At 38.7% G+C, this 22,461-nt stretch overlaps 1 long non-coding RNA gene across 1 annotated transcript; it reads left to right on the top strand.

The window, feature by feature from the left end:
* Window positions 1-8,796: 8,796 nt before the first annotated feature.
* Window positions 8,797-16,320, top strand: KIAA1586 (KIAA1586 ortholog). The gene is made up of 4 exons (XR_003586181.3): window positions 8,797-8,946; window positions 9,253-9,336; window positions 11,973-12,054; window positions 13,716-16,320. It is a non-coding gene; the product is annotated as a KIAA1586 ortholog (long non-coding RNA).
* Window positions 16,321-22,461: the final 6,141 nt, after the last annotated feature.

Here is a 22,461-nt window from a genome sequence, read left to right as displayed (position 1 = left end):
ATAAAAAAAAAAAAGAGAGAGAGCGAGAGAGATAATAAGTGCTCTGGCAAGTGTGTAGAGAAAAGGGAATTCTTGTACATTGTTGATGGGAATGTAAATTGGTACAGTCACTATAGAAAACAGTATGGTGATTAAAGATAGAACTACAATATGATTTAGCATGTGTCTCCTGGGTAATATAAATAAAAAATAAAAAGAAATAAAATCTATATCTCAAAGAGATATATGAACTCCTGTGTCCATTGCACCATTGTTGCAATAACCAAGACATGGAAACAACCCAAGCATCTGGTGGCAGAAGACTGGATAAAGACAATATAGTATAGATACACAGTGCAATGGGCTTCCCCGGTGGCTCAGTGGGAAAGAATCCACTTGCAATGCAGGGAGCGCAGAGGATGCAGCCTTGATCCCTGGGTTGGGAAGATCCGCTGGAGGAGGAAACGGCAATCCACTCCAGTGTTCTTGCCTGGAGAATACCATGGACTGAGGAGCCTGGTGGACTACAGTCCATAGGGTCACAAAGAGTCAGACACGACTGAGCACACACACACACATACAGTGGAATACTATCCCACTTTAGAAAAGAAGGAAATCCTGCCAAAATCCTGTTGTAAAATCCTGCCATTTTACAGCAGTGTGGATGAACCTGGAGGACATTATGCTAAGTGAAATAAGCCAAACACAGAAGGACAAATAGCATATGATTTCATATGCAGAATCTAAAAAAAGTTGACTTATTGAAACAGAGAGCAAAATGGTTGTTTCCATGGGCTGTGGATGTGGGGAGAATGAGGGGATGTTAGTCAAAGGGTACAAACTTCTAATTATAAGATGAATAAGTTCTGGAGACTTAATGTATAGATAGGTGGCTAATGTATAGATGACTCTAGTTAACAATAATGTTTTGCATACTTGAAATTTGCTAAGAGTGGATCTTAAGTGTTCTCACCACACACATGTGTTAATTAGCTTGTGGGAATCTTTTCACAATGTTTAATAATTCCAAAACATTGTGTTGAACACCTAAATGTACACAATTTTTGTTTGTCAATTATAGCTCAATAGAGATAAAGAAAAATAAGTTTTACGTGTAATAACAATGAACAATCAGAAATTTAAATTTGAAAAATCATACCAGTTATAATAGCACAAAAATATGAAATACTTAGCAATTAACTTTACAAGATATATGAAACATCTCACAGTGAAAACTACAAAATGTTGCTGAGATAAGTTTAACATCTACAACAGTTAGAAAAAGAAGATAAAGCTGAGAGATCAACACTACTTGATTTCAAGACTTATTGCAAAACTACAGTAATCAAGAAGATAGTGTGGTACTGGATATCAAAATAGATAAATTTCACCAACAGAATATAATTCAAAGTTCAGAAATAGACCCACATGAATATGGACAATTGGTATTTGACAAAGTGCAAAGACAATTCAAATGAAAATTATTCTTTTCAACAACTGGTCCTGGAACAATGGCATATCCATATCATATCCCACACCATACACAGAAATGAATTCTAAGTGTATCACAGACATAAAATTAAAACCTATTTCTAAAATTTCCATAATAAAACAAATGAGAATACGTGTAACTTCTTAGGCAAAGATTGGAAAACACCCTGATGCTGGGAAAGATTGAGGCAGGAGGAGAAGGGGATGACAGAGGATGAGATGGTTGGATGGTATCACCAATTCAATGGACATGAGTTTGAGCAAGCTTTGGAAATTGATGATGGATAGGGAATCCTAGAGTGCTGCAGCCCATGAAGTTGCAAAGAGTCAGACATGACTGAGTGACTGAACTGAGCTGAGGTACAGATTTCTTAAATACACCACCAAAAGAAAAATTTGATAAATTAGACTTCATCAAATGTAAGAACTTCTCTTTGAAAGACAACTTTAAGAAAAATGGAAAGAAAAGCCACAGACTGGGAGAAAATATTTGCAAATCACATATCTGTTAAGGACTTTTACCTGAATAAATAAAGCAATTCTCAATATTCGACAAGAAAATAAATAACCCATTTAGGGCTCATGATGGCGGAGTAGAAATATGTGCGCTCATCTCCTCCTCCAAGAGTACCAAAATTGCAACTAGCTGTTGAAAAACCATTGACAGGAGGAAACTGGAACCCACCAAAAATGATACCCCATATCCAAAGGCAAAGAAGAAGCTGCAGCAAGATGGTAGGAGGGGCACAATCATGATAAAATCAAATCCCATACTCACCGGGTGGGTGACCCACAGACTGGCGAACAGTAATACTAAATACTAAAAGTAATAGCCTTCTTACACTGTTGTGAAGGTTCTGAACACCATGTCAGGCTGCCCAGCCTGGGGATCTGACAAACAGACTGGGAATCCCAAGAGAATCTGGCCTCAAGGGCCAGCAGGATTTTATTATAGGACTTCCAGAGGACGGGGGGAAGCAAGACTCCAGTTTTAGAGGGCACAAACAAAACTTAGCATGCACCGAGACCCAGAGGATAGGAGCAGTGACCCCACAGGAGACTGAACCAAGGCTACCTGCTAGTGTGGGAGGGCCTCCTCTGGAAGTGTGGGTCAGTAGGGCCTTACCACAGGGACTGGGGCACTGGAAGGTCCCCCTTAGTGAAAATCCTCTTGGAGTTTGCCATTAACCCTACCATAGACCCCATGGCTGGGTCGCTTCAGACCAAACAGCTACCAGGGAGGGAGAGCTACAGTACCATCCATCAGCAGATAATTGGATTAAAGCTTTGTTCAAGCTGGATTTAGAAAAGGCAGAGGAACCAGAGATCAAATTGACAATATCCGCTGGATCATCGAAAAAGCAAGAGACTTTCAGAAAAATGTCTACTTCTGTTTCATTGACTATGCCAAAGGCTTTGACTGTGTGGATTACAACAAACTATGGAAAATTCTTGAAGAGATGAGAATACCAGACCACCTGATCTGTCTCCTGAGAAATCTGTATGCAGGTCAAGAAGCAACAGTTAGAACCGAACATGGAACAACAGACCGGTTTCAAATAGGGAAAGGAGTACGTCGAGGCTGTATATTGTCACCCTGCTTATTTAACTTCTATGCATCACTTATATAATTCAGAGTACATCATGTGAAATGCCGAGCTGGATGAAGCACAAGCTGGAATCAAGATTGCTGGGAGAAATGTCAATAACCTCAGATACGCAGATGACACCACCCTTATGGCAGAAAGTGAAGAAGAGCTAAAGACCCTCATGATGAAAGTGAAAGAGGAGAGTGAAAAAGTTGACTTAAAACTCAACATTCAGAAAACTAAGATCATGGTATCTGGTCCCATCACTTCATGGCAAATAGATGGGGAAACAGTGACAGATTATTTTCTTGGGCTCCAAAATCACTGCAGATGGTGACTGCAGCCATAAAATTAAAAGACACTTGCTTCTTGAAAGAAAAGTTATGACCAACCTAGACAGTTTATTAAAAAGCAGAGACATTACTGTGCTGACAAAGGTCCATACAGTCAAAGGTATGATTTTTCCAGTAGTCATGTATGGATGTGTGAGTTGGACTATAAAGAAAGCTGAGCACCAAAGAACTGATGCTTTTGAACTGTGGTGTTTGAGAAGACTCTTGAGAGTCCGTTGGACTGCAAGGAGATCCAACCAGTCCATCCTAAAGGAAATCAGTCCTGAATATTCATTGGAAGGACTGATGCTGAAGCTGAAACTCCAATACTTTGGCCACCTGACATGAAGAACTGACTCACTGGAAAAGACCCTGATGCTGGGAAAGATTGAAGGCAGGAGCAGCAGGGGATGACAGAGGATGAGATGGCTGATGGCATCACCGACTCAATGGACATGAGTTTGAGTAAACTCCGGGAGTTGGTGATGGACAGAGAAGCCTGGTGTGCTGCAGTCCATGGGTTACACAGAGTGAGACACAACTGAGTGACTGAACTGAACTGAACTGAGGAAGGCCCTGTCCACCACAGCAAGATCCAGTTTTTCCCATCACCAGTCCCTCCAATCAAGAAGCTTACACAAGACTCTTAGCCTCATCCGTCAAAGGGCAGACAGAAGCAGCAAGAAGTACAGTCTCACAGAAGCTAAAACAAAAATGTATTACAAAGAGTTAATCACAATGAGAAAGCAGAAAGTTATGTTCCAGGTGAAGGGAAGGAACAAGGTAAAACCAGACAACTAAATAAGTGGAGATAGGCACTTTCCAGAAAAACGATTCAGAATAACGATAGTGGAGATGACCCAGGATCTCGGGAAAAGAACGGAGGCAAGAAATGTTTACCAAAGACCTAGAAGAACTGAAGAAGAAACACACAGAGATGAATAATACACTAGAAGGCATCAATAGCAGAATGGTTGAGGAAGAAGAATGGATAAATGACTGGGAGGACAGAATGGTGGAAATCACTGCCAGAGAACAGAATATAGAGAAAAAAAGTGAAAAGAAATGAAGACTGCCTAAGAGACCTCTGGGACAACATTAAACGCACCAACATTCTCATTACAGGGGTCCCAGAAGGAGGAAAGAAAAAGGACCTGAGAAAATATTTGAAGAGATAATAGCTAAAAACTTCCCCAACATGGGAAAGGAAACAGTCAACCAAGTTCAGGAAAAACAGACAGTTCCAGGCAGGATAAACCCATAACACACTGAGACACATAGTAATCAAACTGACAAAAATTAAAGACACAGATAAAATATTAAAAGCAACAAGGGGAAAATGACAAATAACATACAAGGGAACTCCCATCAGGCATCTCAGCAGAAACTCTACAAGCCAGAAGGGAATGTCATGATATATTTAAAGGTAAGAAAGGGAAGAATCTACATCCAAGAATACGCTACCTAACAAGACTCTCCTTCAGATTTGATGGAGAAATCAAACCTTCCAGACAAACAAATGTTAAGAGAATTCAGCACCACCAAACCAGCTTTACAACAAATGCTAAAGGAACTTCTCTAGACTGGCAACACAAGAGACGGGAGAGACCTACAGAAAATAAAGTCAAAATAATTAAGAAAAATGGTCATACGATATATCAATCACTAACTTAAATGTAAATAGTTTAAATACACCCACCAAACAAGATAGACTGACTGGGTGCATGAAAACATGTGCATTTATGCACTCCACTTACCACATCACTGTGCTTGGCTCCCCACCCCCCAATTGTATGTGATTACTTTATATTGTTAAGTTAATCATGTTCCCATTATGGCTTGCAATTGTAATTTTTATTTTTTGCCTGGTTATTAATTGTGAAAATCGATAAACATCTTTTGCTCTTGTGATTATGTAAATATTACTACTTAATACCATTGTATCATGATTGTTCAACAGAAAATAACAGAACTCCCTTTCACCAAAACTAGGAGCCAATAGAAAAACCTATAATCACTTTTTAAAATCCAGATGCATATCAGATTTTGAAATTAAAAAAAATTGTTTTTGAAATTTTTTGAAAAATACAAATGCTAAGATATTGATTTTTTTTCTCATTTAAGAACAACTGGACTATATGATGATCTTTTATTTTTGTCTAGTTTGTTTCACTTTTTCCATTTCATAGTCAGTGCTCCCATTTCATTTAGTTTATGCTCTCCAATTTCTGCATCTCATCTTTTTTTTTTGGCTGTTCTTTCTCAATTCTTTATCAAGTGTAGTAGAAAAGATTTTGTATACCTATATATGTATGTATAATACATATTTTTGGTTCAGTTCAGTTCAGTTGTTGAGTCGTGTCTGACTCTTTGCAACCCCATGGACTGCAACACACCAGGCCTCCCTGTCCATCACCAACTTCCGGAGTTTATTCAAACTCATGTCCATTGAGTTGGTGATCCCATCCAACCATCTCATCCTCTGTCATCCCCTTCTCCTTCCACCTTCAATCTTTCCCAGCAATATATATTTAGAAAACATTAATTTTGCCTAACTAAAAAGTTTATGACATTTTGATTCCATTTGTTTGACTTACTATGAATAGAATGCTAGATTTCTACTTAAAAAATAAATGTTCAACAAGCAACAAAGGTTTACTATACAGCACAAGGAACTATAGTCAATATCTTGTAATAACCTATGATGTAAAATAATTTCAAAAATAATAATGTGTATTTGTATATCTGAATCACCTTACTGTGTACCTGAAACATTATAAGTCAACTATACTTCAATACAATATATATTTTTTAAAAAAGAGAAAATAAACCCATTTAAATAATGAACAGAAGGTCTTAACAGACACTATCAATGAAGATACTTGCTGTTGTTGTTTATTCACTAAATAATGTCTGACTCTTTTGCAATCCCAAGGACTGTAGTCTGCCAGGAACCTCTGTCCAGGAGATTTCCCAGGCAAGAACAGTGGAATGGATTGCCATTTCCTTCTCCAGGGGATCTTCCTGACTCAGGAATCAAACCCATGTCTCCTGCATCTCTTGCATTAGCAGGCGGATTCTTTTACCACTGAACCACCTAGGAAGCCCCAAGAACACTGGAGTGGGTAGCCATTCCCTTCTTCAGGGGATCTTCCCAACCCAGGGATCAAACCCAGGTCTCCTACATTGCAGGCAGATTCTTTACCATTTGAGCCACTAGAAAAGCGAATGGCAAAGGAACTCATAAAAAGATGCTCAGCACTGTTAGTCCTAGCTATGCTGTGCTGTGCTTAGTCGCTCCATTGTGTCTGGCTCTTTGCTCTTCCATGAGCTGTAGCCTACAAGGCTCCTCTGTCCATGGGATTCTCCGGGGAAGAATACTGGAGTGGGTTGCCATTTCCTCCTCCAGGGGATCTCGCCAACCCCTTACAATCCAAACCGCATCTCTTACATCTCCTGCATGGGCAGGTGGGTTCTTTACCGTTAGTGCCACCTGAGTATCCTAAATGGAAAAGACTATCCCCTCAACAAATACCAAACTGAAGGTCATGAGCCCATGTGGGCTCTAGACATACACTTGGCTGTTGTTTTCCAAGAGCTTAACTGAACCATCCCCCCACCATCCCTCACCCCTGTCCCCAATAACCCACCCCCACTCCCCACCACCCACCTCCGCCAATGTTTATTAGAACATTAGGAAAACCTTTTAAATGCAAATCTCTCCTAGACATTTCAGGGATTTAGAAACAGTTACTTTACGGGTAGCTTTTGGGGAGGTCATTGTGGAGGTCATCCTGTTTGTTCTCAACTTTCCTCTACAAGCCTCAAATTTAGTTGGAACAAATACACTTGTACTTTTTGTGCACTCTTTGTGCAGTTTGTGAAAAAGAAAGAAAAAAAAAGAAACAAAACAGTTGAATCTAATACCAGCTATGTCATGTTCTCATTATACCGGCAGAAGAGATCTCCCACAAGAAATTAAATGTCTGCTGGGCAAAAATAACTCGTGTACATAAAGTCAGCTGAAATATTAACAAGGGACAAGATTTCTCCCAAAGAAACACTGCAGAAAGTCAAAGTGGCTTTGATAAACAGAAAGTCAAAGTGGCTTTGATAAACAGCACTTTTTACCTGCTCAAAGAGAAACTTTGTTCTCTAAAATCAGAGTAGGAGACACTTTGTTCTTTGAAAATGTATCAGGAAGAGCGAAATACCCTTCTGTTGGTTGGTCTCTTCAACACAGAGAACCAGCCTATCTCATGTCCAGCGCAGGAGTTTCTGGACACATCAAATGATCTATATTAAGTATATATATATGTATCAAGTATCTATATTAACTTGAAGTCCCCAAGTTGGCAAGACCCTTTGCAACCCAGACCTAATATTGAACCCTTTACACATGGCCCTAAAGTTGACTGTGACCCTATGAGAACACTGATTCACCAACATTTCACCTCCCTACACCCTTCCCTAAAATCTCATAATAATGACATTCATATCCCCTGAGATGCCCCATGGTTCTGCCACTGTATGACCTTGCTTACTGAAAGCCAGAATCAGATCATAAACGTGATTCTGTGACGATACAGGTTTGTCAGACTACAGACTGATGGGAAAGAGAAAAAGTTCGGCATGTTCTCAGTTAATACTGGTCTTCACACATTTTGTCTACTTACAGTTGTTTGGATGTGAGAGTTGGGCCATAAAGAAGGCTGAGCCAATGAAGAATTGCTGCTTTCCAACTGCGGTATTGGAGAAGATCCTTGAGAGTCCCTTGGACTGCAAGGAGATCCAACCAGTCCATCCTAAAGGAAATCAGTCCTGAATATTCATTGGAAGGACTGATGGTGAAGCTGAAACTCCAATACTTCAGCCACCTGATGGGAAGAAGTGACTCATCATTGGAAAAGATCCTGATGCTGGGAAGGATAGAAGGCAGGAGGAGAAAGGAACGACAGAGGATGAGATGGTTGGATGGCATTACCGACTCAATGGACATGAGCTTGAGCAAATTCCGGGAGATGGTGAAGGACAGGGAAGCCTGGCAGGCCGCAGTCCATGGGGCTGCAGAGTCAGACAGGATTGAGCGACTTAACAACCAATTATAAACAAAATCCTGGACACTATTTCACTAGAAAGTATCTAGACGATAGTTTTGGTTTAAAAAAGAGAGAGAACGAGAGACGGGGTGCTGGGAAAGAAAGATCCCTTATGATTTTACTTGAGTAGCACAGTCTTTAGGAGGAGCGCAAGCCTGATAGCTCCTTGTTCGCGCCACTCCGCACGCGGAGCGGTCTCGCGATCGGAACTACATTTCCCAGTAGCCTTTGCGGCGAGGCTGGCCTAGCGGACTACAGTTCCCAGAGGCCCCGAAGGCGGGAGAGGAGGCGGGCGCTGTGTAAGGGAGGCTGGGCGCCGCTACCCTAGCGGGCGGCCTCTGCCAGGCGCGGCTAGCGGTCTTTTCTGCTGTGGTGGCAGTGACGATTCGGGAGACGGGAGACGCAGGGTCGGAAATGCGTGGTGGGCTGGGCCCGGCCTTGTGCAGAGTCCGGCAGGTGCTGGGCGGGACCTGGGACTTGGGGGCTCTATGGTCCTGGGGATCCTGGGCTCCGGGGGACTGGGGAGCCGGGGGTGCGGCGCGGGTTCCGAGGCCCGTTGGCCCCGCGGGCAGGCTTCCTTCCTCGGGAGAAGGGGCCGGCGGGGGCCTGCGGTCCCCAGCGCCAGCGCTGTTCTCCGGCGGGTCGCGGGGACTAGGGCTCCGGGCGGTCTCCTCGAGAGCTCTGCCTTTTCATTCCCTTTGGAAAAATCGCCTCCTGAGAGCCGTGGCTGTCTGGATAACCGTGTTTTGGCTTACTTTATAGATAATAGAATGTATCCCTCCAGCTGGGCCTGAGGCGTCCGAATCAACCGTGGAGGAAAACGAAGATGACATCCAGTTTGTGAGTGTAAGTAGCAGCGATATTTAGGTTTTTCCGAGTCAGAGATTGTGTGGGACAAGCCGCGATGTGATTTCCCTCGCCTGTTTACTCATCGTCCAGCAAACGTGTGGACGTCTCATCCCGACTGGACAGTGTGGAGCAGGGCACCGGAGTAGGTATCAGAGTGGACACCGTGGAGCAGGACACAGGAGCGGGTATCAGAGTGGACAGCGTGGAGCAGGACACAGGAGCGGGTATCAGAGTGGACAGCGTGGAGCAGGACACAGGAGCGGGTATCAGAGTGGACAGCGTGGAGCAGGACACAGGAGCGGGTATCAGAGTGGACACTGTGGAGCAGGGCACAGGAGTAGAGCGTTTGCCCAGAGAGAGGTCTCAGCCGCTTCCTTAGCCATCGCAGAGACTGTGGCCTGCGAGCCTGTTGGAGCCTGGATCCCGCCTCCCCTTCTCCTTTGCACATGGAGCCGCTGGTGTGCACAGTGTTCTCCTAACACTGTGTTTGAATTGAGACCAGAGTAACTTCTGAAAGATGGCCCCCAGATTAGGGAGAAGGGGCTGCTAGTGATGGGGAAGGAGGCGGGCTGCAGGAGGTCAGCATCAGAGCCTGTGTGTCTCTGTAGAGTGGGGGCAAGTGCCCTGAAGACCTGACTGAGCTCTGAGGTCACCCTGTTACATCACAGTCCCGCAGGGCAGGTTCATGGTATTTTGTGCACCTCTAGATAGGCGTAATGTAAGTGTTTATGATATGTGTTTTACTTTGAGAAATACAGTAAGACTATAAAATTGATTTGGAAAAATAAATAGGTACAATTTTAGTGTCATACTCTGAGGTTTAAATGCATAATTATGTTACAAATTCTGACAGTTAACATATCCACTTGTGTTCAGCTGAGGTTTAGAACTCAATTTAAATTTATTTTAAATGTAGAGAATTTTTTGTATCTTTGCATCCAGAGGATTGTATATCCAACCTGATAGAACCTCTTATAAATAGAAATAGCCTTGTTTACAAGTAGAGGATTACAATTTGACAGCTCCATAAGAAGTGAATTATATGCTCTGAGTGGAATTGCAATATGAGAAGAATCTAGTAAAAATATTCCTGTTGCATTTAAATGGTGCCACAGAAAAATTATAATTCAATTCTATTTTAAGCTACATTCAGATCATAATTTGCTTTCCTCTCACCCCATCCTATGCTGGGTTCCATCAGGATGTGTTTATTACTATATTTTTTATAGTACCATCCAGCAAAGATGAAATACTACTGGGTACAACTCTCTGCTTGAGTGTTCTCAGATACAAAAAATTTTGCGTTCTTTTTATATCTTTTATCAAGAAGAATGTTACTACTTGATGTATTCTGGTTTAGGTTTCTTAGTTTTTTCATATAAATCTAATTTTCCAGCCATCAGTTTGCATTACGGCATAGCATCCTCTCTGTATATTGCCATATATGTAAACACCAAACTAAACACAATATTGTTTATTGATGCTTTTGAACTGTGGTGCTGGAGAAGACTCTTGAGAGTCCCTTGAACTGCAAGGAGATCAAACCAGTCAATCCTAAAGGAAATCAGTCCTGAATATTCATTGGAAGGATTGATGCTGAAGCTGAAACTCCTATACTTTGGCCACCTGATGCAAAAATCTGACTCCTTGGAAAAGATCCTGATGCTGGGAAAGATTGAAGGCAGGAGGAGAAGGGGACAACAGAGGATGACATGATTGGATGGCATCACTGACTCGATGGACACGAGTTTGACCAGGCTCTGGGAGCTGGTGATGGACAGGAAAGCCTGGCGTGCTGCCGTCCATGGTGTCTCAAAGAGTCGGACACAACTGAGCGATTGAACTGAACTGAAACACAATATGCTGAAAGAAAGGAATGACGAAAATTGGGGAGTACAGAGAACACCGGTATCTTTGGCGTAATTTTTCTGAAGTTCAGTGTACTACAGAAGAGGCCACCAGCTGGCTTACTGTTCTCCTTGCCCTCACTCTACATTAGTACTACATTACTGTCTGTCTGGATTGGTTATCTTAACTAATCATCCCCCATTTCATACTCTGCTAATCTTCCTGAAACACACCTCTAATGTGGTTCCCATCTCAACACTACTAACTTGATTCCTTTGCCTGTAGAATAAAATCTAGATTTTGACTGGGGTATTTAAGGCCTTATTGATGTTAAAGGTAGTATGTGTGTAAGGAGAGGATTGAGGAAATTTGATATTTGATTTCATAAGGATAAAGAGGATGAAGCCGAACTATCAAAGAACTCCATGATTTTGAGCTTAGAGATCTAAAAGATTATTGATAACCATCCCAGTTGTAAAATACTGTACCATGATATCTGTATTTTTAACATTATCCTTGGACTGTTTCCCTATTTCCAAGGAGTACATGGCTTTTTCCCCTCTCTGTATATTTAGGCTCTTTTCGGGTTTTGTCATTTTGCGTTATTGGTCTTCTCTGAATCTTTACCCCTGCTGCTTCTGTTTCTGATTATTTTGTGCCACCTATGAGGCCTCTTCTTCATAGGAATTCTTGTTAATTCCAACCAAACAACCCCAGTGATTGTAAATGTATATGTGGTTTCAATGATTGTTCATGACTTGTAAGTTTGCTGACTTCCTTTTTAGGAGAGACCATCAATACCTGTTCTTGAATACATTGAGCTGATCTTGTGGTGATGATAAAGAGCCTAGAACCTATGGTAGTGATGTAAGTATGTTTATATTTCTTCAATTCTGTCATTAAGTGCAGTATGTTCTGGATATGGCTTGAACTGGCTTGCAAGAATCGATTGTTAAATTTGAGCTGATTGTTAAACATAGATATTATTAAACTTCAAGTATAACTCAGCCATAAAAAAGAATAAACATGCATCAACATGGATAGACCTAGAGATTATCATACTAAGTGAAATAAGTCAGAAAGACAAGCACAAGACAAGGATGATATTACTCACATATGGAATCTAAAATATGATACAAATGAACTTATGTACAAGACAGAAATAGACTTACAGAGATAGAAAACAAGCTTACAGTTAACGGAAGGGAAAGAGGAGAGAGGAATGAATTAGGAGTTTGGAATTAGTAGATACAAGTTCAGTTCAGTTCAGTTCAGTTGCTCAGTCGTGTCCGACTCTTTGCGACCCCATGAATTGCAGCACGCCAGGCCTCCCTGTCCATCACCAACTCCCAGAGTTCACTCAGACTCACATCCGTTGAGTCCGTGATGCCATCCAGCCATCTCATCCTCTGTCGTCCCCTTCTCCTCCTGCCCTCAATCCCTCCCAGCATCAGAGTCTTTTCCAATGAGTCAACTCTTCGCATGAGGTGGCCAGAGTACTGAAGTTTCAGCTTCAGCATCAGTCCCTTCAAAGAAATCCCAGGGCTGATCTCCTTCAGAATGGACTGATTGGATCTCCTTGCAGTCCAAGGGACTCTCAAGAGTCTTCTTCAACACCACAGTTCACTGCTATATAAAAAGAAGATAAACAACAGGGTCCTATTGTATGTTATAATAACCTATAATGGAAAAGAATATATATAACTGAATCAATTTGCTGTAAGCCAGAAGCTAACACAACATTGTAAATCAACTGTACTTCAATTAAAAAGTTCAAGTGTATAAAAATTTAAAAGTAAATAGGTTATCATTACATTTAAGGTAATAGATACGCAAACCTCTCTATATCCTAATGTCTGCACACTTGAGGTTATTTATGTCTGTTGTACTGTGTGGTAGAAACACTATAATGGTGTGCTCCTGAAGGATGATGGGAGTATTTACAGCGAGATAGTTGACAGACTGCAAAGCAGGGGTTGGTTTATTATTTGTTGATTGTCTAAACTGAAGAAAGTGATAGGTGAAATCTTAATATGGATTAAGCTTAAAAATGTAATATGTCTCTAACTACTAGATGCTATTCTGTATGAAAAATTGAGGAAATCTTGCAGTATTTGAAAACTCTTCATTGATTCAACAAAAATGTTGATGTATCATTGATGAATGAGTGGAGTTCTGATATGTATATTTTTTAACTTTCTTAATCATGCACATGAAAATATCAACCATTGTTCACACTAGAACTGTCTTTACTTGTATAATATATGAGCAACTTTTATGTTGAATTGGGTGATAATAAAAAATTAAGTCAGATTTTGTGACATTATTGGCAATATAATTTAAAAAACTGATAGTGGATTTTTCAAGAAATTACAAGTCATTGAAGTTATAGGCACAAACTGAAAATCAAGGTAAGTATTCGGATTAAATTTTATTCCTAAAATTAAGAAATCATTGACAGAACTTTTTGCATTAACCCTAAAAGTGTTATCATAAATTTTACTTATATTTGTAAAATTATTTTTCAGATTTTGTTCCCTAAGATGACAAAATGACAGGGTGATTTTTTGCATTTTTTAAATGCGAAGAAGGTGAAAACAGATACAGAAAGTAGCGATAGTAATAAGAACTATTGTGGGTTGTCTAAGTCAAAGGAATTGGATTTCAAATATGCTGAACAACCAATCATTGAAGAAAAGCCATCATCTTCATCAAAGGAAAAAAATGGATAATCTTGTGCTTCCAGATTGTTGGAATGAAAAACAAGTGGTTGTGTTTACAGAACAGTACAAATGGCTTGAAATAAAAGAAGGTAAATTAGGATGTAAGGATTACTCAACAGTTCAGCATTTGGGATTAAAAGCAGAAGATCATGTCCACATGTCCAAGGAGTGGATTGCATATTTGGTAACCCCTAATGGCAGTTATACAACTACTAGACAGGCTTCTCTGCGAAAAAAAATTAAGGAGCATGATGTTTCTAAAGCCCATGGTAAAATTCAGGATTTGTTAAAGGAATCAATTAATGACTCAGTTTCTAATTTAGTGCATAAATGTAATAAAAATATTGATGCTACTATAAAAGTTTTCAAGACGGTTTATAGTTTAGTAAAATATAATAGACCTTTGTCTGATATTGCAGAGGCTGTAGAATTACAAGAAGAAATGGGATGAGAATAGCAGAGCGTGTTGCAAAAGAAATGAAGATGACAATATTTAAGGATATTATAGAAGAGCAGGCCCAAATCTGTGTTATAGTTGATGAGGCATCCGCAGTTTCAAAGAAGAGGATCCTCGTGATTTATGTCCAGTACACAGTATAGTCAGCTCCTGCACTGGTTATGTTGTTTGTTACTTTAAAGGAACTGGTGTCAGCCACAGCAGAATGTATCTTCAATACGTTATTGAGCACTTTAAATGATTGTGGCTTCACTAATGAATATTTGAAAGCAAATTTAATTGCATTTTGTCCTGATGGTGCTAATATAATGCTGGGTAGAAAGTCTGGAGTAGCCACAAAGTTGTAGAAAATTTTCCTGAAATTATTATTTGGAACTGTTTAAACCATCAGTTGCATTTGTCACTTGATGATTCAATATCTGAAATAAAACAAGTGAATCATTTAAAAATACTTCTTGATAAAAGTTGTTCCAATTATCATCCGACTAATAAAAATCAACACAAGCTTTTAGGGAATGTACCTAAAGATCTTGAAGTTGAAATTCTTAAAATTGGCCAGGTAAAGGGACCCAAGTAGGCAGCTTGTAGTCTACAACCAGCTACTGCTGTGTGGCATGCATATCCTGTATATATTTGCATTTCTCTCATTTGCATTCTGGTTTGGCAAAGAGGTTAGATAACATTCCAATTTCTTGTAAAACCTTGCTTTAATGATTGACATTCTTGAATAATTTTGACTATTTTTAACTGCACTACAGTCAAGCTCAACTAACATTCAGAAAGCACAAAAATTGATCAAATGCACAATAAAAACCTTGGAAAATTAAAAAATTGGTACTTGAAAGCATGAATCTCAAATCGAAAGTTTGATTAAATCAGGTAAATTTAAAGATACTCCATTTTGTAGAAATAATAAATTTAATGCCCTTCCTAGGAACATGTTACTAGAAAATGTAATTCAACACATGAACTTATGTCTTTTATCGAACAGGAAGCATGATGAAAGTATTTTGAATTATTTTAATTTGCTAGAACCTTCTACATGGCCTTATGAAGAGATAACTTCACCATGGATAACTGGTGCAAAAAAAATTATTTGTGTGAAATTTTAAAATTTGAAGTTGATTTGAATGATTTTGGGGAATTTGTAAATAATAATATAAAGTCAAACAATATTTCAGTTCCTAAAGCTAATAGCACCATTGTAGTCAGTACTGCTGAAGTAGTGCTGAAGCTGAAAGAGGTTTCCATTTAATGAACATAATTTCTACAAGGGTGAGAAACAGTTTAACTATAGGTCATATATCCAATTTAATGACAATAAATTTGTTGGAAAAAGAATTAGCTGGTTGGGATGCAACTGCCTTTGTAAAATCCTGGTCAAACTGCAACCACAGGTTAGCTATAGATATGAGAGTTCAGCAAAAGTCGACAAGAGCCTATGAGAATCAGCTGGCTCTCTGCAACTTACAATAAAGGGTATTGTGTTGGAATTCCCTTGTGGTCCAGTGGTTAGGACTCGGTGCTTTCACTGCTGTGGCCTTGGTTCAGTCCCTGGTAGGGAAACAAAGATCCTGCAAGCTCGCCAGAAATAGGATTGTGTATGATTTATTATTTGTAAGTTATGTGTTCTGCATACTATATATACATAAATTTTTATTTTGAAAGTCAGTTGTTAAACTTTTATCCATATATTGCTGTTTAAAGGCATTCTCCAAAGAGATTGTTTTTAGGGGCAGTGATTGTTTTTAGGAGCAGTGGGTTTTTAGAGGTTGGCCCATGTCTGCTAGAGTAGGCTGACTGTGTATTTCATGGACTCTATAAGAACATCCAATGATTCCACTTTTGCTTTGTTTTACATTTAGTAAGGATATAATAGAGTAATATAACCCAGATTATTTCTAAACCCTGAAAGTTACAGCAAATAAAAGAAAAATAGAATAAAAACTACAATCCTTGTGGCTTTTGTCTTTCTTATTTCCCTATCTATGTTATCAAATATGGTAACCACTAGCAACATATGCCTATTAACATTTGAAATGAGTAGGACTAAGGAAGCAAATGTTTAATTTTAATTAAATATAAAAAGGAAAATATTGTAAAATATTTTATTGAACTCACTTGTTTTTTAAAAAATACATTTTAAGCTTGTTATCTTGCTTAAAAGGTGATTGTTAGAGTGTGCTAAGTCTGGTATTACATATAAATATCACTGAGTTAGTGTCAGTGTATGTATTCAGTGTATTTTTTCCTTTGAATCAACGTAACATAGTGTGTTTATCTGAATATTTCAGGTTGACAAAAGGAATTATAGTGATTACTTTTGTAAATCAGAGTTGGTGATTAAAATAAGGTGCTTGATTATTTTTCTATTTTAGACATGAATACGAACAATTTTTAGTTTAAAATGAAGGCATACTGAAAAGAACAAGCAGAGCTGCAGAAGCTAGCACTGCACCCAGGACAGCAAACAGAAAGACTGGAGGAAGGTGTGTGGCATTCTCACAGTGAATGATGGTTGCAGTTTGTTACGGCAGAGGAAAACAAGCTATAATTTTACACAAAATAAGACAGTGAAGTCGACAGTATTGAGACAGTTCCAGAAAATGCATAATGAATGAATGAATGAAGTTACCTTTCAAAGGTCAAAAAAGAATTGAAATTTAGACCACCTGAAATCTCAGTGAAATTTCTAACAAAAAATTTTCAAAGGATTGAGTATGTTAAATTTGGCCAGATATGAAACAGCTTGAATTCTTGCATGAAAAAGAACTAGCTTTACATAGATAGGTAGTAATATTAATTATTTCAGTTATAGAAATTGTTAGAAATTTATGAGTTAAAGCCTGAAAATATCTTTTGAAAAAAAGTAGTCTTTAGTTGTCACCAAACGTTGCTTGTGGAATACAGAAATTTATAACAGTATTAAAGATTAATTGATTCAAAAGCTGAAAAATTACAAGTACTTTTCTTTAGCTTTAGATGAGTTATGTAACAGAAGAGTTGCTGTCCAGCGAACACTTGGAGTACCTTTTGTCTCATCAGGCTTAAAAGCTTATGAAATAACTTCAGTTCATGGCCTGAGAAGTCAAATGTGTATAGCTATATTTTAATTAATTATCAAAAGAATTTCAGCTAGATGAGGAAAAAAACCCAACTCTTTGTCACAATAACTGGGGTTCCAGCTAGGTTAGGTCAATGTCAGATTTCACTGGGATTTTTAAATGAGTCGTGTTTCCCTTATTTCTTTGTTCCATTGTTTGATACAGTTTGAAAGTATTTGGGCTCAGTTTTCTGAAATGGTTTCTCTGAGAGATGTCATGAGTACAGTTGTTAGGTGTTAAATGCTATGAATCAATGTCAGCTTATAGGAGGATTACTGAACAAATTAAAAGACAGTAAATTTAGTGATCTCTGCCAGTTGGTTGAATTCTGAAAGAAACTTACTATACCATTAACAACAGTTCAAGATTTTCCTGCAACAACAGAAATGCTAGCCAAATACTTAATTAGTAATTAGAGAAAATGGCAGTTTTGTGCCCAGTATTACATAGCATATGAATGATCTAAATTTGAAACTCCAAATATGGGGAAAAGCCCATTTCTGCTACCTAGGCAAGTACTATAATTTATTTTGAAATTGAAACTTTAAAAATCAGGTAACTTCACACATATTTCTAATATGAATCAGTATGGGTCAGATTTTAACTTTGACAGTTATATAAATTTACTATAAAAACTACAAGAAAAAAAATTTTAATGTTATTTTTGATCAATTTAGAGTTGCTTTTCAATTTACCCACTAACACTGAATTCAGTATTAATGTTACTGAATTGACATAAGATTTATTGAATTTACTTAATTTGGACAAATGTAGTTTGTAAACTGATGTGCTTTTGCTCTGAAGGCAAATCAATTCTTTTAAAAAAGATGAACAGGAATTTTTCTGTGTGGATTTAAAAATATTTTCTTTAAGTCTCCTCGTGTCATTCTTGCTCCTTCCAATCCATCCTCCATAATAACTCAGGAATGGCCATTCTGAAATGTACATTTATTCTTAAAACTTTTATTGGTCAAGAAGATATTCAGATAACAGAAAACCTAACTTAAATCACTTGAATGGACTTATTTTGAATAACAAACCTGGAGAGGGCTGCAGGCTTTGTTTGAGTAGCTCGATAGTGTCATTACTGTGTTATCTGGGATGCTTTTGGCCTTTATGGTTACAGGATGGCTGGCACAGTTTTGTACATGCTGGATTGAAGGCCAGAAGGCCAGGCGGGAACAAACCCTGGATATCAAAAAATTCAGAGCTTTGCCAGAAGCCTTTTCAAGTGGGTTTGCATTTCACTGGCCAGAAGTGTATGAATGTGGCCATCCTTCATTGTAGTTGAGGCTTAGAATGTGAGCTTTTACATTTCCTGCTTCAGTAATAAAGGCAGGCAAGCGGGGGAGGAATGTGGTTTACCATTTTTCTCCCCTGCTGAAAATTCTTTGCTAGTTTCCTACTGTCTTCAGTCTTTCTGCTTCCCTTATAAGAGTTCAATTTTTTGTCTCCACACCACCCCCTCCAACTAGGTAGTGAGTTTCTGGGAAAGAGTTGGGCATTGGTGATTAGTAATGTCTATCACATAATAATAGAATCTCAGTAAATGTTTGCTTAGTTTTGGGTGTTTCCTATATGTCAGTTCATTTTTATGAGTTGTTTACATGTCTAAATATTCCTATTTCCCAGTGAACTTTTAAGGGAAATAAGATACTCTTCAGTTTTAAATTTCAGATATATAGTTTTTATGCCTTAATTAACCTTTCATGTTTACTTTGAAGAGAAATTGAGGTGGTCTTAAAAATTAGTTGGAAATATTTCCTATTTGTTTAATGTTGTAGTGATGTTCATGGTTTAGAATTTTCAACAAGATTTTTATACTTACCATTTTTAATAGCAACTGATAATGTAGAAAACAAACAAAAACATCTTAGAACCACTGAGTTTTTGCCTCATATATCCCAGGCTTGGAACTGAAGAAGCCAGTAACCTGGAAATGCCAGTGGTTGCAGACAGGAAAACCCTGCAGAAAGCCTGCCCTCTCTAGTCAAAGGATCAGGGAAGGGCAAGCTAGCAAGACAGAAACTATTTTTCTTTATACAGTAACCTCTCTGCTTCTGCCCACTACCACAGAAAACATGGTAGCTTCATCCAAATCACCAAAGGCCGTATGGAAAGCCTAGACTTCATCTCTGCCAGTTTATAAGGAAGTACCACTGACCTGAATCCCACCCCACTGCGTTGATATCAGAGGAGGCCTAATGGAGAGTCATGACTTTTACCTTTGCTCAGCATTAAGCCTCTTCCTCAATTTCAGGTATTAACAGAAGATAACTAGGAAGCCTGGACTACTTCACTACCTGGGAGTAACTAGGCAACAAACCACATCCCCCTTCCTGCTCCTAAATTGGTATCTGTGGAAAGTTTAAGATCTAAGGTCTCATAACATAATAACCAGTTGTATCTGTTTCAATGATAAAGTCACATGTCATTCCTAGAACCCAAACTATCTCAAGTGCCAAAAGAATAGATACCAACTGAGTTGCCATAGATGCTGGAATTATACAGATTTTAAAGCAGTTGGCATTAAATGCTTCAATGGGCAGTTAAGATCATGCTTTTGAATTTGGAACAAAAACATAGAATGTATCTGCACAAAAAGAGTAAGCCTCAGAAATGGAAGATGTAAAGAACCTATCTCATGTGAAGAGTCAACTCATTGGAAAAGACCCTGATGCTGGGAGGGGTTGGGGGCAGGAGGAGAACGGGATGACAGAGGATGAGATGGCTGGATGGCATCACCAACTTGATGCACACGAGTCTGGATGAACTCCAGAAGCTGGTGATGGACAGGGAGGCCTGACATGCTGTGATTCATGGGGTCGCAAAGAGTCGGACACAACTGAGTGACTGAACTGAACCGAAAGAAGATCCAAATGAAAACTTTAGTAATGGAGAGTATAATAACCAAAATAAAAACACTGGATTGATTCAGGAGAAGAATGGATGGAACAGAGGAAGGAATCCGTGAATCGAAAAGTAAAACGATACAAGGTACACAAACTGAACAAAGAGAGGAAGCAGACCTGGGAAAAAGCAATCCAGCTACAGGGACCTCTGGGGCTGTAACGGAGTTTGGTGTTCATGTCACCAGGGAACCAGAAGAAAAGGAGGGCACGGCTAGAAAAGTATTTGAAGATACATTTTCTGAAAACTTCCCCCACTGAGCAAAGACAAACCTCAACTCAAGAAGCCAAGTGAATTTAAAGAAGATAAATCCAAAAAGATCCATACCAACTGTATAGAGTCCGACTTTGGAAAACTAAAGATAAGTCTGGAAAGCTTTGAGGAAAGGCACCTTACATATAGAGGAAGATAATTTGAATAACAGAAGAGACCAGAAGGAAGTGGCACGGTTTTCAGATACTGAAAGAACTGTCAACATAGACTATATGGTGAAAATATCCTTCAGGAATGAAGGAGAAACCAAAACATTTTCAAATGAAGGAAAACTAAGGAAATTTGTCATCTACAGACCAATGCTAAAATGAATGTTTAAAGGAAGTTCTGTAAACCATTAAAGGAGAATCTTGGAACATCTGAAAGAAAATACAGTAAGTGAAAAATAAGAGTAAGCAGAAAGCAATATTGTGTTACTTAAATGTGGACTTAAATTTGTTGTGAATATATGTTGCAAGCACTGGAAAAACCACTGAAAATTTTAAAAAATATAATTGATATGCTAAGAGAGAAGAGAAAATAGGATCATAAAAAATGTTCAAGTAAAACCAGAAAAGGCAGGTAAAGAGTGGAAAACAAAAACAAAAGAAGGAAAAAAGAACAAGGTAACAGATGTAGTATATGTTAATCTTTCTAGACCAATAGTCATTTTATTTATTTATTAAAGTTTTTATTTGTTTGACCATGCCACGTAGCTTTTGGGATCCTACTTCTTCAACTAGGGATCCAACCTTGGTTCCCTGCTATGGAAGTGTAGGGCCCTAACCACTGTGAAAGTGAAAGTGAAGTCGCTCAGTTGTGTCTGACTCTTTGCGACCTCATGTACTGTAGCCTACCAGGCTCCTCTGTCCATGGGATTCTCCAAGCAATAGTACTGGAGTGGATTGCCATTTCCTTCTCCGGGGGATCTTCCCAACCCAGGGATCGAACTCAGGTCTCCTGCATTGTAGACAGACGCTTTACCATCTGAGCCACCAGGGAAGTCCAGGGAATTGCCCCGGTAGTCACTTTTTAAATGTGAATGGTCAAAATATGGTAATTAAAAGAGATTATCAAGTAGATTAAAAAAGTAAGATCTAACTATATGTTGTCTACAGAAATATTTAGGTATAAATCTAACAAAAGATGTGTAAAGTCTATATGAGGAAAACTTAAAATTCTGAAGAAGGGAATCAAGATCTAAGTAAATGGAGAGATATTCCAGGTTCATGGATAGCAATACTCAATATTGTTAAGATATCAATAGCAATTGCTATTCAGATGTGCAGTGCAACTCCGGTTCACCTTCTTTTCCTTACAGCCTATCTCTTCATACTCCTTAGGGCTCTTGTAATCTTCTTTGTCTCTGATAGTCTAGAATTGGATGAAAATGTGCCTGTTGTTTATCTTTTTAAATTTACTGTGCTGGGTGTATGATGGACCCTTTCAATCTGGATATTTATATCCCTGAATTCTGGGAAAATTTATTACTTTTAATACAAATCCTATGTATATGTTCTCCCACCCTTCCTTCATTTTATCTCTCTCTGCAGTTTTGTGTGTGTGTCTCCCAACCTTCTTTCTTTTTTCCATTTCTGGGACATTTCCTTGGCTATATAACTTCCAGACATCTATTGAATATTTAATTTCAACTGTCAAAATTCTAATTTTGGAGACCTGTTTCTTGTTCTCTTGTTTCATTTCCAATAAAATACAGTGTTTATTGCTGGATACCCTCTAGAAAAAAATTTTTTTAATATTATTTTCTGGGTAGTATCTGTTTCACCTCTGTCTATGGAATTCTGCAGGCAAGAATACTGGAGTGGGT

Source organism: Ovis aries, chromosome 20 (assembly GCF_016772045.2).
Source record: "Ovis aries strain OAR_USU_Benz2616 breed Rambouillet chromosome 20, ARS-UI_Ramb_v3.0, whole genome shotgun sequence".
NCBI classification, from domain to species: domain Eukaryota; kingdom Metazoa; phylum Chordata; class Mammalia; order Artiodactyla; family Bovidae; genus Ovis; species Ovis aries.
Note: the sequence above shows the minus strand (reverse complement) of the source record. Positions and strands in the feature narration are given on the sequence as shown.